This window comes from Echinops telfairi, unplaced genomic scaffold, assembly GCF_000313985.2.
Source record: "Echinops telfairi isolate 266 unplaced genomic scaffold, ASM31398v2 ScPeMD7_7467;HRSCAF=8505_1, whole genome shotgun sequence".
Taxonomy (NCBI): Eukaryota; Metazoa; Chordata; class Mammalia; order Afrosoricida; family Tenrecidae; genus Echinops; species Echinops telfairi.
This window is the reverse complement of record NW_022111368.1, coordinates 33,379,863-33,402,694: the sequence shown is the minus strand read 5'-3', so window position 1 is coordinate 33,402,694 and position 22,832 is coordinate 33,379,863.

Here is a 22,832-nt window from a genome sequence, read left to right as displayed (position 1 = left end):
TCTCTCTCTTTTTTCCCTTTCTTTTCTCCCTTTTCATTTTCTTCTTGTTTCTTCTCCTTTTCTCTTTTCAATCTTTCTTTTCTTAAAAATCAGTTTGGGATATGTCTTATTCTGTGTGCCTACCTATATAGGATAGGCATGGGAGGCACGCCGGAGGAGACAGCGATGGGACCAATGACACTGGGGAGACCTGGGGGGTGAGGGTGGAGGGGGAAGGGGGAGGTAAGTAGGCAGCACTATGATCAGGGGAACAACGGGGGTGTTGGAGTCAATAACAAGGAAGGGATAGGGATCCGGGTTGTGGGGTGAGTGTCAGAGCAACAGCAAACTAGCTAAGAGGAGGTACCAAGAGGCAGAAATAAGGGGAAAGTGGCAGTTGGGCAGGAGAAAGGTACAAGGAAATAGAGGAAAGACCTAGGAAGCAAGGCAATGGATAGAAGTATAAACATAGTGGAGTACATATTTAAATACATTAATCCACATAATTACAGGTATTGGCCTATGTACATATATTTATATGGCAATACACAGAGGTAGGGGGTGGACTTCAGGTCTCTGCTCATACCCTCCCTCAATACAAGAACACTTTGTTCTAACAAATCGGCAGTCTGAAATGTTCACTTTCCCAACCCAATCGCTAAAAACAAAATGGGTGTATAAGTAAATGCAGTGAAGAAGGCAGATGGTTCTTGGCTATTAAAAGATATAGCATCTGGGGTCTTAAAGGCTTGAAGTTACACAAACTGCCATTCAGTAGAGAAGCAACAAATCCACATGGAAGATGCACACCGCCGGTGTGATCATGAGGAGTTGCAGGGACCCGGTAATAGGCATCAGCAGGCACACAACAAATAAACAAAAGCACATTTTTGAGAATGAGGGGGTTGGAGCAGAGATCCAAAGCCCATCTGTAGACAATGGAATAATTTCCCCACAGAGGGCCCATGGGGAAGGGATGAGTCAACCAAGGTGTGGTAAAGCATCAATGAAACACACTATGTTCCTCTGGTTCGTTGGGGCTTCTTCACCCCCCACTACCATGACCCCAGTGCTGCTTCTTAGTTCAAACTAGACTGGAACATGTACACAGGTATACATGTTAAGATAACAGGTGGGAGCTCATGATACACAGAATCCAGGAACAGGAGTGGGAAAAGTGACACCAGAAGGGTAGGGGTAAGAGGGAAAAAGGGGAAACCAATCACAATGATTGACAAATAACCATACATGTCTCTCCAGGGGGAAGAACAACAGAAAACATGGGGGAAGGGAGACAGCGGTTGGTTTGAGAGATGAAAATAATAACAATGTACAATCTGTCAAGGGGTTATGAAGGTGGGGGCAGGAGGGAGTGTGGGGAAAAAGGATCTGATACCAAGGGCTCAGTAGAAAGTACCATAAATGTCTAGAAAAGAATGAAGGCAACATATGTACAAATTCGCCCAATGCAAGCAATGTATGGATTTTAACAAGAGTTCTAAGAGTCCCCAATAAAAGGAAAAACAACAAGAACAACAACCAAGTGACTTCTAATGGAATTTGCTCCCAAACTTAATAACACTGCTATAGAAATCTGACTCATAGTGACCTTGTAGGGCAGGGTAGAATAGGCTCTGTAGTTATTCCAGGCTGTAAATCTTTTCAGGAATGGAACACTTCTTCTTTCTCTTCCAGTGCTTTTGAACTGCTTACCTTACATTTAGAGCTCCTTTAATGGATCTGCTAGTGCAGTTAAATTCAAAGGAAGAGGCAAGTCCTGTTTTTGAGGACTCCAAAGGGTAATTTTGTTATATTTTCTCAAAGAACACAAGTCAATCATGGAGCCCATTATAAGCAATCTGTAAGAAAACTGCATTGATCATGATAAAGGCCAGAAGAGTTGCACCTAAAGTTTTTTGTTTGTTCGTTTGTCTGGTTTCCGGTTTGTCCATCACTGTCATGCACCTGCTCAGTCATTAAGGGTAACAAGGGCAGCACAGTGGAAATCTTGTTGGGAAACACATCTGCCCTTACAGGCCTGATCTTACCTTCACACATTTCTATTCCTCCAGATGAACAAACGTTAAATAAATAAATAAAAGTGCTATTTTGACATGCTGTTAATACAACAGTGCAGAATTCTTTGGAGAATGAGTAGAGAGGCAGAAAAACCACCTTCAGAAGGATATACACCAGAGGGAAGCACGTCAACAAATTAAAGCTTCAAATACTTATTTTTATGTTTAATAAAATGCAATAGTTTTATAACATTTCTTCATGATGTACCCTGTATGTTTGTTTGAAAAGCAATCAGGGGAGTTGGAGGTGGGTTATCAGAAAGCAGGGGATTATTAGAGATTGGTAGACACATAGATATGGGGTTACATGACTGGTTAAGGGTACATAATTGGAGGTTTACACTCTTTGTAGATGACTACGCGATTATCATGAGACAATCACAGGACAGCTTTTTCTTGGAACATACATATTATTAAAATTGCTTTCTCTGGCATAACTTTTCCTGGGAGTTTATTGCCAATAAGATTGGTTGATTATGCCGTGCATCAAGACCTTTCAGATATAGACTGCATCCTGCATCTGTGTGACCACAGAGCAAAGAACCCCTGGGAAGATATTGTGACATCCTCCATCTGCCACAATACAGAGAAAAAACATTTCCTTAAGGGTGTATGGTTCTTTCAGAACAACAGTTAAGCATAGGAGAAAACAGAGCTCTTAGGTAGGTTAAATTTTAATATACATTCCAGGCTCATAGCAGGGCTTCAGATGGAGCTAAATTTCTTCTTTCACACAGTGTACATACTCTAAAATACTTTAGAATTTTACACAAAAAGTAACAATAGAAGGACAAAGAGATAATTAAAGACATCGTGATATTGAAGTCAGCAATAGCAAAAAACAGAACCCAAACTATTATTTTCCTCCTTGGAGCGGTAGCACATGTGTACACATAAAGTAAGAAAAAGTGTTGGCAGGATCCATCGTTGCAGAGCTTGCTTAAAGTCATAGTGTATATTTCATTATTTCATGTTTAACCTGTGACTACTAACATGGTTACCTGTCTCAATAGAAGTACAGCCAGCATGCTCCTTGGAAGTGAGGATTGCAAAACTTTGTGTCCTATGCTTTGGACATGTTATCGGAGACAATCCTTGGAGAAAGACATCCTCCTTGACAAAGGTAAGGGTCAGTCATCAAGAGGAAGTTCCTCACTGAAATGAACAGGCTGCAACAATGGTTGCAAGCATAACATCAACTGTGAGGATGACAGAGGACCAGGAGTCTTACCTACTTCAGATTGGGCTTCCTGTTGGGAAATCAGGAGCAAAGCCGAGCAAGATACCTGGAAGCCAATGGCTTAGGCTTTGAAGAGAGGGGGCAATATCAACTCTAGTAAGCTACAGGATTTCTTAATTTGTTTCACTGTCCAAGATACAGTCTTTGTGTGATATTTGCTTGGCAATTGTAAAATATATTTTATAATTTTGATTGAATTAATGATTCAAATAATAGGACTACTGCAGCAAACAAGTGGTAAATTACATGTTTGTTTGATTTTTGTTAATGGAATGGTTTAATTACTTTACTTTATCTGGAAGTCTGATGGTACTGTGCTTTAGTACGGGACTGCTCCATCACAAGGTTGGTAATTCAAATCCGTCAGCCTCTCCTCTGGAGAAAGATTAGAAAATTGGCTTCTATTAATATTTATAGTCTCAGAACATGTAAAGTTACAACTTAATGGGAGTGAGTTTTTATTTATTCTACTAATAACATCATTACATAATAGTAGCCCTCTCTACCTTGGGGTTTCTTTCTTTAAAATAGCTACATTTCCTTGTTTAAGATTAAAAATCTTTGAAACAGGAGAGTTGGTGGATGGACTGGAGTGTCAGGCACATAGCTAATCTTTCTGATCAGCACTGACTGGTTTTGGCAGCTTCTTTTAGAACTAAATGAAAAGGCAGTATAGAGGAAGGAACTTTGTCACATGTGATCAGATATGCAAACATCACTTTATTTTTATGATGCTCACCTTCTTTTAAATAAAATGAAGGTAACATTTCCCCATCTTACCCCCCAACCAAGTTTGATAATACAATGGTAACTTGAAGTTGACAGCATTCAGATTTTAACACACAGAACTGGGGCAATGCTAGAAACTAGGGATTTGTTTTCTCCTAAAGAGGTAATTGTTAAGAAATTAACAGCACAACACAACTCTTTAGAAGGAATGTTTTAAGGCTTTGAGAGGACAAGTGAAGGTCACAGTATATGTGCCTGGTCCATGCCATTGCTGAGAAGCACTGAAGGGACTTCTTCACTCCTTTGAGACAAGGAATATTCAAATTCACAATGACATTTTACATAATTTTGAGATAATGTGAAATAGTTTTGCCACGTCACTCATTCCCTCAGTGCTATCAAGTCAACTCCACCTCATAGCAACCCTACAGAACATAACATAAGTGCCCTGGTGTGTTTATGAGACTATAAACCTTAGGGGATTAGAGAGCCTTGTCTCTCCTGTGCAGAGCAGCTTGTAGTTCGATACAGCCAATTTTGCGGTTAGCAGCCCCACACATAACTCGCTACACGATCAGTAAACGTTGTTACTTCCTGTTTGGTTTCTTCTCACATCCGGAGGAGCTGTGCTAGGGCAATGCTTGGGGTTGCTCTGAGCCAGCCTTGTCTCCATGGCCGTGAGTTCGCATTGGGCTTTCTGGTTTAGTTTGGATGTAGAAAAATGCTCATTCCGGGGAAATGCAGAAACATTAGCTATGGTGGTAGTTCTTCATTTTGTTTTGTTTTTCCAACTATATGTGAAAGGAAGGGAAACACTGTTGTAGAATTAAGAGCCCATGGCAAGCTGCCTGCTGTTCCCCATTAATGTAATTTATTTTGTTATCATGTTCTTGGGACAGAATTGCATCTGTAATCTTGAGGTGAAAATGATTTGAGACAGTTTTGTGTTATACTCTGTATACTGAGAGGTGGTATTTTCTCTATCAGGGTGCATTCTCCTATTGGGGAAATTCATCTTGATTTTTCTGTTATAATGTTAGGCATTTGACAATTTTATATTCCACATTAATTCAAAATTTCTCCATGGAAATAGAGAATGTGATAATTAATGGCAAGGAAATCATCTATTTGTGGGAGAAGCTAATCAATTCATGCTGAAGTGTTCTTGTCTCTATTTTAAAAGGTACCAAAATAGTTAAATAACTTCCCAGGTCTCATTTACAGCTTTTATATTTTTCTTGAAATATTCCAAGTTCTTTTCTTTACTTTTACAAAATAGAAGGCTAAATTTTTATTATTTATTTAGCTAATTACTGGATCCTTTCTCCTATTAAGTAAAGCTGAATAACCAAAGTCACAAAATTAAATGTGTATAAACTGATGAATGGAAAACCAATTTGTTCTACAAATTTTCACACAAATGACAATAAAATGTTTAAAAATAAGAGTAAAGATGAATACACATATGTTCCTGATATTAAAGTTAAATATTTTCTTTTTAACCCTTTACATAGTCTTTGAAACAAACAAAGCTAAAATACAATTTACTTTCAATTTACCTGAATATGAAGAGAGATCCTATCACATTGACTCACTTCTGGGCTTGCAATTATATTTCAATAAGTTTTTAGAATCATTATTTTATTATTACTGTTATTTTAATCCAGAACACTCTCTTATGAAAACAGATATTTATTGCAAATTGTGTGCTATTCATAACATGAAATGTTTACATATCACATGCTTCTTAACTCTGAAGCATGCTGTATGAGATAATATATTTCACTATGTTTGAAGAGAGGTGGATTCAAACTTTGCATAATATATATATATATATATATATATATATATACTAATAACATTTCAATATGGCAATGTTTGGGGAAAAATTGTGTAACTAGCTATTGGAAAACAATATTTTTATTTTAGGGAGTTAGGATGAAAGTTGTCCAATTTCACCGATAAGCAACAGATTAGAGATTGTTTGTAATAACAATATATAGTCAATGTTTTACAACCTCTTTCATTACAAAAGCCAAATTATTTGGGGACCACTCTTCTGTCAGATATATTATTGGGAGTGAATTTAAAATTTCAGAATATGAATTCACTGAAAAATCGATTTACCACCTAATATTGTCTCTTTATGTTAAAGCAATAAAACATTGTTCGAAATGTGGCAGGGAAATTGGCACTTTTCTCAGAAGAAGGAGCTGTCTGTAAAATATATATTTATGTTTACTAAGAATTAATAGTTTGAAGGAACCTGGAGGGAATTTTAGGTCGATCATAAATATTTTCCTATCTTTTATGAGGTTCGACATATCATGAACATATACTTTTAATTTTTTTGTTTTAATTTTACATTTACATTCATTTTATTTCTGCTTTCTATTATAATAATTGATATGTTGTATGGGTTATTCCATTTCTTAGAAAGATTATTAAACCCTGAATGTTGGCAAGATCCTCAAGTTCAAGTTCAGTCTAAGATAAATTCAGACATGTCATGCTAACATAGTCGCCACACCTTCCCTTAAAGCAATGATATATTAAAAAACAAGTGAAACAGAGACAGACAATAGTCTTGGAACCCTAAGTAGCCAACTAAAGGATGCATGATTAAATCAAACACTGAGTGGGTTGAGAAAATGTATGAAAAGAGTAAACAAGGAAACATCAGGTGAAGACCCCGTCAGGCAGCTGGCACTTCATGACTATATTGAGAAAAGCAAGCAATGTGCTCAGGTAAGAAATTCATGTACAAAGCTGCTTGGAATCCTCAGAGACATGGTGTAGATAAATCCATAGTGAAACATCTTGAACAGAATTTGAAGAAGGGAAGTACAGATAGAAGGAGGGATCCAGGCAACTACAGAGTAGGGAAGAAGCCAGAAAATAGGGATTAAACATCTCACCAGTAGTAGTCCATGGCCACAGGGATTGAAGACCCATGGGTAAAGAGGGTACAGCAAAAAGGAAGTGGAGACAATGAGTTCACATTGGGTAAGGGCAAGATCTTGGTCACCAGATGCACCTGCCAAAGAGGAATTATGCTCTCTCCCTTTCTCACTTGTCCTACCAGTTACCGCATATGTGCTCTCCATCACTCACCACCTAGAAACCCGGGACTCTCTCCCTACTAGCTCCGCAGGCTAACTGCAGTGTGAAGTTCTAATTGCCACTGCCCCAACAGCCATCAGCCCATGCTCTAGGACCCCTGGGCTGGTGATGTACAATGTACACACCCTGTCGTTTATGTGACCCATTGTATGGTGTCATAGTTAACAACTGATAACTGAGTTCAACTAAACTGGAGATGGACTGATCCACTCCCCCTCCTCCCAATGCTTCCTTTTCCCCTCAGCTGGTGATGGATGTATCTCTGCTACCTACCATGTGACTAGGGATAGTAACTCCCATTTTCCCTAACTCCTGCCCCAGCAACTGATGGTATGAACTTCTTTGCCACCCATATGGAGATCAGGGACTCGAACATCATCACCCTGACCATCTGACAATCTTGCACATTCTACATCCAGATAGCCCCAGCAGACCAAATGCTCATAAACTAAAACTAATTGATTGCTCATCATGTACTGTTTCACTATAAACAATGTGTATACACACATTCATGTGAGAAGCACTTGCTCACAACAGCTATGGAGACTTTTCCTTGTCATTCAGTGGTGTAGTAACTGCCAACACTATCTTATAAGAATCCCACAGTCTGTTACCATGTTCAACAGAGGCAGGTGGTGCATGACACATACTTCTGTGCTGCTGGCCCAGATTAGCAACATAGCACACCCTTGCTGTCCTGGCTATCTCAAAAAACAAAAACAGAAAAAAGTAAACAAACATACATACAAGCAGTAAGTAAAACAAAATAGCATCATAATGCCACATAGGCAATAGACAATATTAAACCATATACAGAACAGGACGAGCTGTTTTAATAAAATTATCAAAATTAAAGAACTGAAAACCATCAGATGGAAAGAATAGCAATGAAACTACTTGATAAGGAATTCAAGAGAATTCAAAAGAATATTAAAAGTACCATAGACTACTAAAAGAACAAAAAAAAAGTCTGTCTTGAGAGTATATATCTAGAATGCTCCTTAGAAGTAAGAATCACGAGACTTTGTCTCACATGCTTTGGACATGCTTTCAGGAGAGACCAGTCCATGGAGGAGGCCACTGTGCTCGGCAAAGTGGAGGGGCATTAGAAAAGAAGGCCCTGGGCAGCACGGATTGACACCACGACGGCAACAAGGAGCTAAAAGAGAAAGCGAGGGTGCAGAGAGAGCAGGACCAGGCTGCGCTGCCTTCCGTTGTACACCAGCTTGCTATGGACCGGAACGGACTCGCTGACACCTAACACCAGCAACCCGACTTTAAAATCTGTGTCGACATGGAATGAAAATACAACGGAATTTTTCTACAAACTTTTGGAAACCTCTTTACAGGAATCTTAAAAAGAGCAAGGAAACCATCAAATCTAAGGGAGACACATGAGCTCTAGTAGAATTTAGGTAAACAGTCCAAGATCAACATGACAAAATAAGTTGAACTTGTGAACTAGACAAAAGCAGAAACCAAAAGTCCAGATGAACAATAAAACCAAAATAGTGGAAGGATATAAAGGTAGAATCCGCCAATAAAAGAGAGAAAGAGCAAAATAAAGGACACCTTTTGGCTTCATCAGCTTGCAGCTAGGTAAGTCTGAAGAAGACATTATCTCAGTGGTTCTCAACCTTCCTCATGCCTGACCCTTGCATACAGTTCCTCATGTTGTGGTGACACCCCCAAACCTTAAAATCATTTTTGTTGCTACTTCATAAGTGTAATTTTGCTACTGTTATGAATCGGGCGGCCCCTGTGAAAGGGTTTTCAACCCCCAAAGGGGTCGTGACCCACAGGTTGAGAACCACTGCCCTAGTTAGTATCAGCTGTATGGCCTCGAGTTGATTTGGGCTGAGGCACCTTCATGATATGAAGTTGCTTCATGAGAGAAATATCTATATTCCTTATATATAAATGTCACTTTGTTTTGTTTCTCCAGACAATCCAAGTTAACACAGTCACTGTGAGTTATAGTTGTATCAAGGCACAAAATAAGAACAAAACAGAAGAAAATAATCATATAATCATTTCAATCAATGATGAAAATATTTTTTAATTAATGGAAACAAATCTCTCAACAAAATAGAAATGGAAGATACATTCTTCAACCTAATGAGGTCCTATGTACAAAGCTAACAGCCAACGTTCTTCTCAGTCTGCAAAGACTGAAAGCCTTCTTAAGAAAGGGAGCAAGACAAGGATGCCTTATCAAAATTCTTGTTTAGTAGTGTACTGTATGACCTAACTGGAACTAGGGATAAAGAAGGAATGGATGTAAAGAATATTCAAATTGATCAAAAAGCAGTAAACTTATCCTTATTCACAGATAGCTTGATCCTATGGTCAGAAAAGTCCAGAGATTCTGCAAAAACTTTACTGGAATTAATAGAATACTTACGCAAAGTACTAGAGTATATCTAAAAAAAGAAAAGGTGAATTCCTTTACTCTAACTAGGGATATTCTGCAAATGAAATCACAAAAATTTCCATTTATTCACAAAAAGAGAAAATGACTTGTTATAAATCCAACTAGATATATCAATATTTACACAGATGAAACTACAACTCATAGTGAATCTATGTTATAACACAAAGAAGCAATGACTGGTCTCTTTTGGTCTCTACTGATGACATTTCCAAAGCACAGGAGACTGTGTATCATGATCCTCACTTGTAAGGAGCATTCTGATTGTACTTTTCCTACCCAGAAAGATGAGTTTGTTATTCTGGAAGTCCATAGTACATTTAATAGTCTTCATTGGCATCCTAATTCAAAGATAGAAATCTGTCAGTCTTCCCATGCATTGTCTAAATCTCACAGGCACCGGAGGTGATTAAAAGTACCATAGTTTGATTCAGGCCCACCTTAGCCTTACTCTAAAAAGAACTTCTGAAGCCTGTTTGTTGACTGAAACATGCAATCTGCTTCCTTGACTGCTGTTTCCAGGTGCATGGACTGTGGATCCAAGTACAAGGAAATCCTTAATAAATGAAATCTTTTGTAATTGATCTAAGTGCAGTGTACTGGTCCACTTGGGAGGATTTTTGTTTTCTTTATACTGAAGTTCGCTTCATTTTGAAAGATGTAGTCTTTAAGGTTCATTATCAAGTACATCAAGTCCATTTTGCTGTAATCAAGCAAGATTGTTTCATCCAAAATCATAGGTTATTAATGACTCTTCTCACATTCCATATTTTTTCATGTAGTCTCGTCTGCAAACAGATTGAATAGGTAGGGGAGAAAGTACAGCCCTGATACACACCCTTCCTGTTTGACCCATGCAGTATTCCTCTATTCTGTTCAAATGACCACCATTCAGTCTAAGTAGAGGTTCCTTCTGTACAGAGTTAATTGTTCTGGAATTTATGTTCTTTGGATTGTTTTTCATAATTTGTTAATATCCACATTAAAATCTATGTACCTTAATATATAAAATAAATAGAATATCATACATTACCAAAAATGTAAAATCAGCGAATGATAAACTTCATCATTGGGAGTAACTAAAAATTAAATGCTTAGGTTTATCAAAAGAGCAAAAGGAGAATATGCAGATTTTTTTTAACTATGACTTAATCAAATAAAGATCTGATCTCTAAAATGTATAGAACACATTTCAGTAACCAAAAGATAATGCATCCAATTAGTAAGTGGAAAAGTTTACAAACAGACTCTTCAACCAAAAAAGCATTAACACAACTAAAAAACAATTGAAGAGATGAGTACAATCAGTAGCAAATAAAGAAATACAAATTTAAAGTACGATGAGACACTATTTTACTCTGACAATACTAAAAATAATTTAAAAACAAAACAAACAAACAAAAACAACCACTAATGACCATTCTAATCAGAGACAAAATAAAACATGCTAGTTAGAAAGGGGAAAAAAACAAAGGTCAAATTAATTAAAAAGACCAGAATGATTTGCCTGTTGGTGACTTGAGGAATCTGGAAAAACATTGCCCTAACTTACCCTTCTAATGTGGAATTAAAATTACTCCTGGTAGCCACTATCAACAAAATAATAGACTGTCCCGTAAGATAAACCATAACACTCATGAGAAATGCGATACTGAAAATACAATGATTTATCTGGGACCAAAAGATAAGAAGACAGAGAAGTGGATGGAATTGGAGGCACAGAAACAAGGAGAACAGGTTGGGGAGAGAGAGTGCTGGCCCACTGTGGGGACAGCATCCCCATCAGCACCATGGAACAGTGTGCGTAGGAATCAGTACATTCAAACAATGTATTCTGTAATATTTCAACTAAAGTTACAGTACAATTTCTTGAAAAACATCATTTAATGGCATTGTAGCAATATTGGGTTGTAAATTAAAATATATACATCATATAATGCAAAATATTAAAAATGGACAAAACTGTTAAAGGACGTTGAAGAAGCATATTAGAATTTTGTGTGGTATGTGCACAAACTTTCTATAAACCTAAAATGTTATAAAATAAACATTTTATATTCAAAAAATATATATTAATTAAGGGTCAAAAATATATTTTTGTTTGGCAGTGGCTGGAGAATGGAAGGGGTAAATAATTAACTGCCAAAAGCTATGCAGAAAATATTTCAGGTGATATAAGTAATTCTGTTTTGATTTTGGTGGTAGTTGCAGAACTGTATACCTTTTAAATTTTAATCAAATTATACCCTTTAAAATGGATTTTTATCCTGTGCTAATTACACGTTGAGTTAAATATTTATTAAATCTGTGTATTATATTAGGTCAGTTCAGCTATTGTAACAAAAATAATTCTCACATCAACCTCTAAAAAAAAGTGTTGCTTGTTTTTTTCCCCTAAAATCTGTGGTGGTATAATCCTATTAGTCCACAAATTTCGTAAAGGGAGTCCATCTGTAACCACAACATTTTGTGCTTCAGGGTCTGTGCATTTGGTCTTGGAATTATGCCATAGTATGCCAAAATTCAGCCAGTACGGAAAGGAAACTAATAAAAAAAGAAATGTTAGGATAAGCATTTTGAGGCACTAATCAGAATTGTATTTGCATGTTCAACTAAATATCATTAACCAGCATGTAGAAATAGATAAATATCATTACACAGCATGTGGAAATTAGTGAGAACAAAAAACAGCTATTTTATTCAGGACTTACATAGAAGTTAGTCACTAACAGGTACATTTGGCAAAGATTCAAATTAAAAACAGGCAAGTCATGAAAGAGTTTTATAGTGAAAACCAGAAGATGACTTTAGATGTACTCTGATTTGCAGTTGTTGGAAAGTTGGAATAAGAAGCGGTAGAGGGGGTGGGAAGGTGAGGGGTGAGTGGTATAACTACAAAGGAGCATGATAAGTGTTTTCCTTGGGAGCATATTTATCCTTCTCTGGCTGCTCATAACTAGGAAAACCAAAGAAAACTCACTGCCACTGAGTCTATTCTGAATCATAGTAATTCTGTAGCACAGGTGGAATTGCCTCTGAGTTATGGGATTAGAAATCTCCTCTTTCTCCCCAGGAGCAGGAAGTAAAGGTTTGGAACTCTGACCGTGCAGTTAGCCTAACACAGAAACACCATGCCACCAGGTCTTTTCATCCGTTGAAGCAGGGACCAAAAAGCACAAGTGGAGAGACATTGACCAAGTTTTGATTGCCATGAGTCAGTTGCGGCAAATATTACTTGGTTTCAAAGTAGATTGTTGCAGAAGTAGTGGATCAGAGTTCTAGTGTCTGACCACTGTATGTTGGCATTTCAGTCTTCAACAGCAATGGTAAAGTGCAATGCTTTCTTTAAAATCAATCTCAGTAATGGAGTTTGAAAGGAGCCCTGTTCACATTGGCAGTTAATCATTGGAATGCTAACTGGAAGGTCAGGAGGAATTTGTTAAGGCTTTTTGCTTATGTAAAGATATACAATCTCAGAGACCATATCTAGGGTACCTATACGTTGAAATTAACTTGATGATAATAGTAATGTAGTTTGGTTTTCTGAGTGTTTACTAGCTAAATTTCTATACACACACACACACACACACACACACACAACTTCCCCAGTTCCTCAGACAGTTAAATATTTGTGCATACTTTTTATTTCTATGACTAATTATACTTAGCCTGAACCTAAAGGAGATAACTACTTCCTGTCTCTCAGTTTGTAAAACTGCACTGCATGCTGTGCTTCTGTGAGCTGGAAGATTCGAACACCAGAGTGGTCACACATAAGAGACAGGTGACTGGAGAGCTTCCCTATTCAAACTGACTGGGAAGGAAGGCCTGACCATCTACTTCTAAGCAGTAGCTCATGACAGCCCTATTTGTCAAAGCAGAATATTATTTCATATGACTACTTTGCATATATCATCCAAAAGGGTCCATCTCTAGAGGAATATATCAGGTTGGGTGGAAGGGAAGGATGGCAAGATCATGAGAAACCCTCACTGATACAGATTGATGGAATTGCCACAATGAGTTTAATCATGCTAGAGATTGTGTGTAATACACAGGTGCTGGTAGCATTTCTTTATGTCACCATGAGTCAATGTAAACTTGTCATTAACTATGCATCTAAAAATACAATTGCAAATGCCCATATAATTATCACTTTGATTTAAAACTCATGGAGATCTGAATAATATGAATTGATCTTTCTAGTCGATTTCACTGTTGTTGTTGATGTCATTGTTGGGTGCCATTGAGTTGGTGCAACAAAATGAAACACTGCATGGTCCTGCGCCATCCTCACAATTGGCCCTATGCCAGAGTCCATGGATACAGCCACTGTGTCCATCCATCTCATTGAGGGCCTTCCTTTTTTTTTAGACCCTTCCACTTTACTAACCATGATGCCCTTCTTCAGGGACTGGTCTCTCCTGACATATAGCCAAAGTATGTACAATGAAATCTTGTCACCCAAGCACTTTGTCCTTACTTCTTCCAATAGAAATCTGTTTGTCCTTTTCAAGTACCTTGTTCATGGTACTTTCAATATTCTTCTCCAGCACCACAGTTCAAATGTATTGATTCTTCTTCAGTCTTCCTCATCAATGCCCAACTTTCATATGCATACGATGCAATGGAGAATACCATAATTTGGATCAGGTGCACCTGAGTCCTCAAAGTAATCTCCTTGCTCTTCAATACTGTAAAGAGGTCTTCTGAAGCAAACTTACTTAATGCATTACATCTTTTGATTTTTTTCACTGTTGCTCCCTTGAGCATTTATCTAAGTAAGACAAAATCTTTGATAACTTCAATTTTTCTCCATTTATCATGCTCCTACCTATTGGTCCAGTTGGGAGGATTTGAGTCTTCATTACATTGACATCTAATCCATATCAAAGGCTACAACCCTTGATCTTCACCGCCAAGTGCTTCAATTCCTCCTCACATTGGGCATACAAACTTGTGTCATCTGCGCATCACAGATTGTTAATAAGCCTTACTCCAATCTTGATGCCAAACTCCTCTTCATACAATCCAGCTTCTCTGATGATTTTCTCAGCATATAGATTGAACAAATATGGTAAGAGGATACAACCCTGATGCATACCTTTTAAACCATGCAGTATTCCCTAGTTCTGTCTGCACAACTATTTCTTGACCCATGTACGAGTTCTGAATTTGCACAATGAAGTGCTCTGGAATTCCAATTATTCCCAACATTAGACACAGTGATTTATAGTCACACTATCTAATGCCTTTGCATAGTCAATAAAACACAGGTAAACATCTTTCTCCTATTCTCTGTTTTGAACCAGGATCGATATTATATAAGCAGGGATATCCCTTATTCCATGTCTTCTTCTGAATTGGGCCTGAACTGCTAGAAATTCCCTATCAATGTGTGTCTGGAACCATTATTGAATGATCTTAATGAAAGTTTACTTGTGTGCAATATCAATGATCATTCTATAGTTTGAACTTTCTCTTACCTCACATTTCTTTAAAATGGGGACAACTGTGTATCTCTTCTTGTCAGTTGTCCAAGTAACGGTCTTCCAGATTTCCTGACATGGACAGCTATTTCTTCCAGTGTTTCTTCTTTCTGAAACATCTCAGTGGGTATTCAATCAATTCCTGGAGCCTTGTTATTACCGAGTGCTTCCAATGCAGCTTGCACTTCTTCCTTCAATATCATTGGTTCTTGCTCATGTGTTACCTCCTGAAATTGTGAACTCTTGAGCAGTTCTTTTTGGTACAGTGACCGTGTGTATTCTTTCCATCTTCTCTTAATATTTCCAGTGTCAGTCAGTATGTTGCTTATAGAACCTTTCAAAATTGCAATTGGAGGCTTAATTTTTTTCTTGAGTTCTTTCTACGCCACTAGTAAAAGAAAAATGTCTTCTGCTTGGTTCATAAGTTATATATAAATATCCAATGTACACTAGACAAATGGGAGCCAAATAAAGCAAGACTATTTATTGTTCTTTGGACACATTTTCAGGAGAGATAAGTCATTGGAAAAGGACATCATGCTTAATAAAGCAGTAGGGCAGTGAGAAAGAGAAAGAGATTAATTGAAAAGGTGGCTTCAACAATTGGCTCAAACACCAATTGTGAGAATGGTGCAAGACTGAGCCTTGTTTCACTGTTTTTCATAGTGTGGTAGTTACATAATCTGGTGTCAATTTGGGACTTGAGAGGATTAAGAGTGAAGGGATGGAGTCTAGTCTGTCAAGAGAGTCATAGCCAACGTGGCCTCTGTTTGGGCATGGCCTTGTCCTGCGGAATCTGGAAGTGCTGGATTTCCTCCTTGGAGGGGGGGGAAACATTATCTTTCTGTTCACTCCCTGAGAGACAAGACACATGGCACTACACCCTGGGAGCAGGAGAAGCCACATAGACCTACCGTGATGCAACCAGACCTATGTAGCTGGAGAAGCCACGTAGAGCCCACTGCCAGTGCTGAAATGCCAACAATGCCACTGGATCCACAAGACTTCCAACCTGGCCTGCGATCTTCCTGCATTTGGCATCATTGCATGTGTTTTGTGGTCTGAAGAGGAGTTTATAGATTGATGTTTATAGATAGACATATGGGCTAATATCAGACTTGATCTGGATTGGTTGGGATGTTTTCTCAATACTCAACTGTTCTGATATATATAGCTCTTTCTTATACATATATGAGTGTCTATGGATTTGTTTTTCTACTCTACCCAGACTAACACACACAGGATCCAGAGGAGTACAGAACTTATTTGATGGTACCTAACAACAATAACATTGGCATTGCCTTAGAAGTCTAACAATCACAAGCTTTGTCAAGCAAGACTAGTAATATTTTTGGCAGTATCATTTTTCCAAAATTTTAGTAGGTTCCTATTAATTGGTTTCTGGTCAAATCTGGGACAATGATATTTACAAAAAGCTATTAGGCCTAAAAACTTTGGTCTTTTATTTCCTAGCAGTGTGTTCTGCCCAAGTTGTCAACTTAATCACTCAAAACTTGAAGCCATCTGAAAGAATAAGTTTCAGTGGAACAGAAAAGAACTTTCTTTCATCTATGTTGGCTGACTTGTATTGTAGAAAGGAAAAAATACTGGAACTTGCTTTAGGAAGGCTAAAGGGCACAATCTTACATGTATTTCTTGAGTGCCATCTTCAGTTTTAGTTGTAGTTTGAAGTTGGGCTTCTTTTTTTCATCTCTAGGGATAAATGCTTTTCTCCTTTCAAAAAAGGTGAAATGTTGATTGATGACAAACCTCTTTCTGGACGTCTGTCAACTGCTTGAACAGACAAAAATGTTGACTTTTAGTGCATCTGGAGTTCGTTCCACCAATTCAAACTGTGAATCAAGCTTTCTATTAAGAATTTCTGAAAAGATTTCATAACAGTGTGAGACAAAAACAGCCTGATTTGTGGCAGATGGGGTACTGGTTTTGCCACCATGGCAATGCACCTGTGCATGCACCCATCTTAGTGCATCAGTTTTTGACCCAAAACAGCTTGCCTCTCTTGCTCTACACACCTTAATCACCTGGCCTCAGACCATGTGATTTCTTTTTGTCAGTGAATGAAGAGGGATGTGAAAGGACAGCGATTTGACATTATAGAAGAGGTAAAAAGAAATGTAGAAGAGGTGAAGAAAGAAATGCAAACAGAGTTTGAAAAATGTTTCCAAGAATGGAATCGCAGATTTGACAACTGTATTAATTGTAAAGGAGACTACTTCAAAGATGAAAAGTTTGTTTTGTTAAAAAAATTAAATTCATGGCTTTAAGAATATATATCTGTTTTGGGGGGAGTAACCCCTAGTATAGAAAGCCATGTTCTTTGATGGTTACCATGAATGAAAATGGATGATAAGGGAAGGAGAACCACTTTCTAAAGAGTAGACACCTGTTACTTTCAGTCATGGGAAAGGAAATGGCCAGATGAGGGAATTCTGCACAACTTTTCCAAGGTAATTAAAGACATTAAGTAGTGGGCAAGAACAGGCACATATTAATACATTTAATAAATACTATATATAGAAAATTTTGCATCAATAATTATGGGAATAGTTCAAAATTTTGGTAAAAATTAAATGTTCTGTTTTAGAATATAATTTTTTTTTCAGAAATGTTTTGAAGCCACCACCCACCCAATATAACAACCAAAAAAATCAGTGTGTGTTGAAACAGGTAGGCATGTATGCAAAAATATATAGGGAGGCACATGTGTGTACGTGGGTATGGATAAGCATATGCATATCTATAGGCATATGGATATGCAGACATTTGTGTGTATGTGTGTGCGTATGTGTGTGTGTGCTCACACGCACACACATGCTGCATAGGTACTATCCTTAACTGTTCCCCCTACAGCTAACAGGTCGTAACCTGTAGAGGGGGTAGGGGATCATCAACAAATACTTCATAGTGTTTACTATGTTTAATGGAGCTTGGAATCATGGACTGATACAGAATCGTCAATTGGCCTCATCATAATGTTCTGTATTCTAGTTTGATGAGTAGTGTTTGGAATTTTAAAAGTTTGTGAGCAGCCGACTAAGATACAATTTCTAGTTTCTACTCAGCTAATAGAAAAGAGAGTTAATAAAATAAAAAACTCCACTCTCTTAGTAAACATGGTCTCATCTTGCTAGATCAGAAGCACTGGATGGTGCCCATCACTATTAACAATTATGATCAAGGTCTCAAATAGAAGGGGGGGAATTAGAACAAAACTCAAATTCTTAAAAATAGCCAGACCTACGGAAGTTGTAGAGACAAGAGGAATTCTACAGTTTCTTGCACAAAGATATCCTTTTAGCTTGGAACAGAAGCGCCTACTAGTGGTCACTTTTGATAAAATCACTCATGAATACCATTCTCCTTTAAATAAGGTCAATATTGATGCTAAAACAAAGATGAGAAGCTGAGGTGGATCAGGAAAGTTAGGCTAATGGAGAAAGAAGAAAAATAATGGGAATTTTGTAGAAAAAAATGTACCTAATGTCATCCAAAATGCTTTACATATTAAAACTGTTCAAAGAGAATGAAAATGATAAACTTTCCCTAAAATATTATAAAGAAAAGATATCCTTTAAGTTGGAACAGCAAAAACAAAAAACGAATAGCAACATATATATTTTTAATCTTTTTTCATGAAAAGATCCACATTTTTAAGTTGAATTTCCTTCGAGATTTCAGTTTGGAAGCAGATTCACCCTTATTGTCTGCTTTCCTCCTCTCAACACACTCATTTTATAATATGTAAGGACTGCTCCATTCCTTGGTACTATTCCAACCACTTTGAAACAGCTAAAGACAAGAGATGAGCATGGTCTATTATTTTATGGGCATAACCAGAAGTTACACCTGTCACTTCCACTCACATAGATCTTTCTGTATGATTGAGTTCAACTCAATCAGAAAGCTGGTGGTTTGATACCTGCCAAAATTGTCATGAAAGGCCTGGTGATATGTTTCAAAAAGCTCCTGTCCTTAAAAACCTTATGAAGCAGCTATACTCTGCACACATATGTCTCTATTAATCAAAATCATTGTCAGTGATTGATAAGAACAGTCACAACAGGTTCAAAGTGAACTTACATAATATAAAATCCACTCAGTTGCCCAGATTAAAAATATGACATACAATTTATTAATTTATCTCTCAATGTCATAGTATGAGTGTAGCATATTTTATTTAATTATCTTAATTTTGATAATCATTAAAGTGAGTTCTTCATTCTTTTCTTTGTGTTCATTTATTTTGCTTCCACCTACCGTGCTATTCATGTTCACTGTACTAAATATTTCAGATTAGTTATTTTCCAATATTGGAGTTACTAGGTCAAGAAATTACACCTTTATTATTTTGATATTTAGAAATTTTGAGAAACTGTTCTCATAAAATTCCAAATTACTGTATTTTTATGCATCAATAAAGTCAATGTAAGAATATGGAGTAATTTTACACATTTTGATTATATGTATATCTATACATAAACATAACTATATAAAGTCTATCATTTTAATATTAATATCTGTGATGTTTTTGACAGTATACAGAAGGAAAATTATAGCTCATGTTTTACAATTATATTTTTCTTATGCCTTGAAAAGATGTATGTGATTTCAAATTTATATATTTTTATCTGTGAATTTTTTGCTCATATTCACAGCCACTTTTGTTTTTAACTTTTGGTTATAGACACCATGTATTATGAATATAATTTTAGTGTAATTTATCTTGTAAAAATTGATTCATCTCTGGTATTTTTAAAAATTAGATTAGAGGGTAATGTTACTTATTATTCCAAATATTTTAAGACTTTATGAAAACCAATATATTTCTTTTTTTAAATGTTGCTTAACATTGTGATTTTATTTTAATTTGACACACTTTTAAATATACACGTTATTTAGAAAATATTCCAAATTGAACAAAACAGAAGAAATATAATAAACTATGGGGTATGCCAGATATATGTGCTTGAATGTTTATCTAAGACAGAAAAAAAATTAAATATATAATTTAATTATTAACCCTAAAATCTAAGTATATACTCTGAAATCTAGAAAGGAAAAGTAAATTAAATGTGTTTCAGTGTTTACAAAATGAGAATAAGCAGTTGCTAATGTCTATTAGTAACAGGAACATGGAATATACAAAATATAAATCCAGGAAAATTTGTAGTTCTCAGAAATTAAATGGAATGCTCAAAAATTGATATCCTAGGCAATTTGAGTTGAAATGAACTGATATTGGCTATTTAGAATTAGACAATCCTATGGTTAACTAGAGGCCTTGGTGGTGTATTAGCCACAGTTTGGACTGCAATCCTCATGGTTGGCAATTCTGAACCACCAGCAGTACCTCAGGAGTAAGCCTGGGCTGTCTATTCTCAGGAACAGTTACAGCATCAGAAACCCACAGGGGATTGCTGTGAGTCAACACTGACTTGATGGCAGTGAGTCAGTTGGAATATGGTTGATTGTACAAGACATGATTAATTCAAGACGACCGGTATCTCTTTCACCTTTAAAAAGAACATTTAAAGATTTGTCTTGAAGTTACAAGGCTAAATATATAGGATAATATCTACCCATAAACAATGAAATACAATTAGTACATTGATCATTCAAATTTACTCACCAAAACCAAGGGACAAATAAATTGAAGGATTTCATAAACTTCTTTGGTCTGAAAAAGATCAGATATGAAATCAAGATGCATTGATCATTACTGGTCACTGGAATGGGAATATTGGAAATGAAGTTTGAAAATATAGTTTTGGTGATACAAATCGAGCTGGAGCTCACGGAATGGAATTTTATAAAACCCAAACCTCTTTATTACAATACCTTTTTCCAACAATATGAAAGGAGATTATACATGTGGAATTTACCAGATGGAATCCACAGGAATCAAATGAACTACATCTGTAGGAGGAGATGCTGGAGGAGTTCAATATCAGCAGCCAAAGGAAACCAAGGACTGATTATGGTGCAGATCATTATTTCTTATGTGTAAATTCAGGTTAAAGTTAAAGAAAATTAAAACAAATCCACAAAAACAAAAATATGTCATGAAGCATACCCCATTGGTATTTAAAGAAATCTCAAGAATACATTTTAATCATTGAACTCTAAAGACAGGAGACCTGATGAGCTATGGGTGACATCAAGAACGACAGACATGAAGAGAGCAAAAGGTCACTGAGATAACCAGAAAGAATGAAAAGGTCAACATGAATGTCAGAAGAGTCTATGAAACTTACTCTTGATCATAGATTAGAATAAGGGAAATGAGAAAAATTATGAAGCAAAAGAGCTGAACATAAAATTTCACAGGGTATCTGAGAAGAAAAAGTAAATATTTATAGTGAAATTATAGTTTAATTTTGAGTCTATAACCAAAATATTAATAATGCAGGAATCATCAAAAGAAATGAAAGGAATATAGTCACAGTATCAAAAAGGATTGATTCACACAAAACTATTTAAAGAGGAAGCATACACTCTAGCATCAATAGTAGTACTAAAATAAGAAATCCAAGCCTTATTGATGTCATTAGCAAAAAAATAAGGTGCTAGGAATTGATAGCATACCAACTGAAATGTTTCAGCATGCTGAATAAAGCAATGTTTCCATGCTGATAAAGCAATGGAAGCTCTCAATGGCCTATGCCAAGAAATCTGGATGACAAGCTACCTGATTCAGTCACTGGAAGAGTTAGGCATTTATACCTATTCAAAGGAAGGAACTAATGAATAATATTATTAATAGCACATACAAGTAAAAGATTTTTAAAGACTGTTCAACAAGTGTTGTATAAGTACCGTGATAGGCAACTATCAAAAATTCACGCCAGATGCAGAAGAGAACTTAAACAAGGCAATAAAGGATATCATTGCTGATGTCAAACGAATATTGGTTGAAAACAGAGAATACCAGAGGGTATTTACTTGTGTTTTATTAACTATATAAGGGAATTAAACTGTATGGATAACTAATTGTGAATAGCATTCAGAATGAGAATTCTAAAAAACTTCATTATGTTCATGTGAATTGGAACAAGAGGCAGTCATGTGAATCCAAAGAGAGGATACCAAGTGTTTCATAATCAGGAAAGGTATGTGTGAGAGTTGAATCCTTCAACCATTCTTACTCAGTCCGTGTGGTGAGCAAATTTTGCTAGGAGGTGGATTATTTGAATAAGATAAAGCATCAGGATTAGAAAAAAGCCTATTAACAACATGTATCATGCACATGACGCACTGTTCGTGCTGAAAGTCCAGAGGACTTGAGGTACTTGCTGATGAAGATAAAGGACTGCAGCCATCAATATGGATTAAAATTCAATGTTGAGAAAACCAGTGCTCATGACTGGACCGAAAGATAGCATCATGATAAATGGAGAAGAGACTGAAGTTCTGGAATATTTCATCTTGCTTATATGCACAATCAATACTAATGGGAACAGCAATCAAGAAATCGTGATGTATTGCATTGGGAAAATTTGCATCACAAGACCTCTCTAAAGTGTTGAAGAACTTGTACTTTGAGGACTGAGGTGGGCCTGACCCAAGCAGATATTTTCAATTGCTTAATATACACGTGAAAGAGAGGCATTGGATAAGAAGAACCAAGAAGAATCAATGTATTTGAATTCTGGAAAAAAGTACTGAAATTGTTATGGTCTGCCAAAAGAGCAACAACAACAAAAACAAATGTTTTGAGAATGATGAGGGCAGAGAATGTA